Here is a 2,692-nt window from a genome sequence, read left to right on the forward strand (position 1 = left end):
CTGGCAAATTTGATAGAGAGGAAAAAAATGAGAAAGCCCCAGAGTAGGGAAGATGGGGAAGGAGGGCATGCCACATGCCTGCCCCAAGGGTGGCTCAAGGGCACAGCTGGCCAGCGAGAAGGAGTCCTGCAGAGGGCTGCTCTCCACGACTAAGAGGAAGGCACAGGCCCCCTAGGATCTTGCTGCTCAGACATGAGCATCCCTGGGAGCTTGTCAGGGATGCAGAAGCTAAGGCCCAGGGGACTCACATTCAAGTTGAGACTCACTGTCCCAGAATGTGCTCAGTTGTCAAAAAGGACTTGTGCCAGTTATTAAGTTGTTGTCCAGCTATCCATGTATTCTCTTAGCCCACAGCCCGCCCTTCCACGCTCTGCTCTGTGACACTGGGGCCAGGATGCTGCAAACGACATCTCTGTTTTGCCAGTTGCTCTCGATTCTGGCCCTACCAGCCAGACACCCCTTCCTCGGGGGTCTGTGCCTGGTCCCATGAGCCCCTCCTCTGAGCTTGGAGATGCCAGCACCAGCAGGCAGTGCCCCTCCTCAGAGGTCTGCGTTTCAGCACTATGGGCCCCTCCCCCAAGTCTCTGGCCTTCCGTTTTCAGCTACCTTTGTTCCCTCTGCCTCCGGGCTGGGAGCTGCTTCCTCCAGTTGCCACCACAGGGACATCTTAGAATTCTCCTTTCACCCTTTCAGTTCCCCAGTTAGCAACTTTATACCTAGTTAACAACATCTTCGTAGGAAAACCTTATTACTCCAATAACTGGTGTGGCTTCTGTCCCCTGACTAGACCCAGCCTGATACCAGACCCCACGCTGATAACGATGGTCCCCGGACAGGGTGCTCCCAGGGAGCAACCGGATGACTTTCCATTCCACACTCCACGCCACCAAGAAAACCTAAAAAGAGCAACACCTGCCCCCACCCCCGGCCCCAAGGAAAGGGCCTTTCTCTCCCATAGGATGCGCCAACGCTGCTTAAGTGCCAAAGCCAGAGCCCAGCAAGAGGCCAGGGCAGAGAAAGGCTTCTGGGCTGCCGGGCCACGAGCAGAGGCCTGCCCGTGTCACTGCGGAGCTTCTTCCCCCGGCCCCGCCGCACCGCCCTCGAGTCCCGCTCTGAGGGAAGGGGCCTTGGCTCAGCAAAAAGAATAGCTCCTTTCTCGGGTTGGGGTGGGGGTGCTGGGCACCTCCCCCCACAGTTGCAGGCATTTCCAACAAGGAGCTGAAGAGTGGGCTGTACACTTTGCTAGAACAGAGGTGGGTGGGGAGGGGAGTGGGGGCCGGGATTTCAGCACCTAGAACTCCTTCTACACACATACACACACGCACACACGCGCGCGCGCACACGCGGAATAGAAGGATAGCGTTGTTTTCCACAGTGTCACCTCAGCCCGAGGCCATATTCCTTTCTGTGGTAGAGGCATCCCTGAAACGATGGATCCTGACTGACCCTCTCAGCTCTTCAGAAGCAAGAAGTTGTCAGGAATGTTTAATTAAAAAGAGAGGCAAAAAAAAAAAAAAAAAAGAAGAAGAACGCAAACAAAAACAAAGAAGAACCAGAGTGTTTAAGCAGCAGAATCCATTCGCCAAAAAAAGGTGTAACAACAATGAAGAAAAAATAAAGACTGACGATAAACACCAAATGGAGCAAGAATCATGGAACTTGATGTAAATAATGAGGAGAAATGGAACAAAACAAAAGCAAATACAGACTTTCAAGGAAATCTGAACCAAATTTAGAATACTTGACTTCCTTGTAAGTTCTGAAACCACATAAAAGTATTGTGACTACATATTATCTTCTGCACAATATTCGGATAAAGGGAAAGGAGAGGGACCACGTCACATCGTTGGCCCTGCTGTGTGCCAGGGGTTCACTTCAGTGCCTCACGTGGAGGACGTCAGAGAATATTCTCCCGTCTGCCAAAGAAACCTGTAGCTATTACTATTCCCATTTTAGGAGGAAGATGGAGCACAGAGATCCTAACCTTGCTGAAATGTGGGCGCATGAACAAATGGAATTAGACCACAGACTCCCAACGATCTACGTGTGGATTATTGAAGTCTCCCAACATCTCAGACCATTCGGGTGGCCATAACAAACTACCAGAGACCAGGTGGCTGATAAACAACAGAAATTTATTTCTCATAGGTCTGGATGCTGGGAAGTACAAACCCAAGGCACCAGCAGCATCGCTTCTTGGCCTTTTGGCTAAGATGAAGTGTAGTATCTGTTCTTATCAGTCAGGGCACCAGCAGATTCGGTGTCTGGTGAGAGCCCACATCCCGGTTCATAGACCTTCTAGCTGTAAGCTCACTTGGCGAGAAGGACCAGGGTTTTCTCTGATCTCTTTTATAAGAGCACTCATCCCATTCATGATGGCTCTGCCCCACCTCTACCATCACCTTGGGGTTTAGGTTCCAACATATAAATTTGGGGAGGTACACAAAAGTTCAGACCATAGTACTCATTTTTTATAGTCTGCCCTCACTTATCATTTCCTGGGTTTTGAGTAAAACATTCACCTTTGCTGGATTTGATTATTTAAATAGTCCATGACATAACCCTGCTATGAATCTAGTATTTAGGTATCGAATTTCCAGCCACTGACAGCCTATAGTTCTTCACTCATTGCAAAGGAAACTTCATTCAGGATCCCTTTGCTTTATCTGTATAACAGAGCTTACCACCTGAT

At 49.9% G+C, this 2,692-nt stretch overlaps 1 pseudogene; it reads left to right on the forward strand.

Moving 5' to 3' along the window:
- Positions 1 to 2,188: 2,188 nt before the first annotated feature.
- Positions 2,189 to 2,391, forward strand: LOC116151123 (U2 spliceosomal RNA; annotated as a pseudogene).
- The last annotated feature ends 301 nt before the right edge of the window (positions 2,392 to 2,692 follow it).

This window comes from Camelus dromedarius, chromosome X, assembly GCF_036321535.1.
Source record: "Camelus dromedarius isolate mCamDro1 chromosome X, mCamDro1.pat, whole genome shotgun sequence".
NCBI classification, from domain to species: domain Eukaryota; kingdom Metazoa; phylum Chordata; class Mammalia; order Artiodactyla; family Camelidae; genus Camelus; species Camelus dromedarius.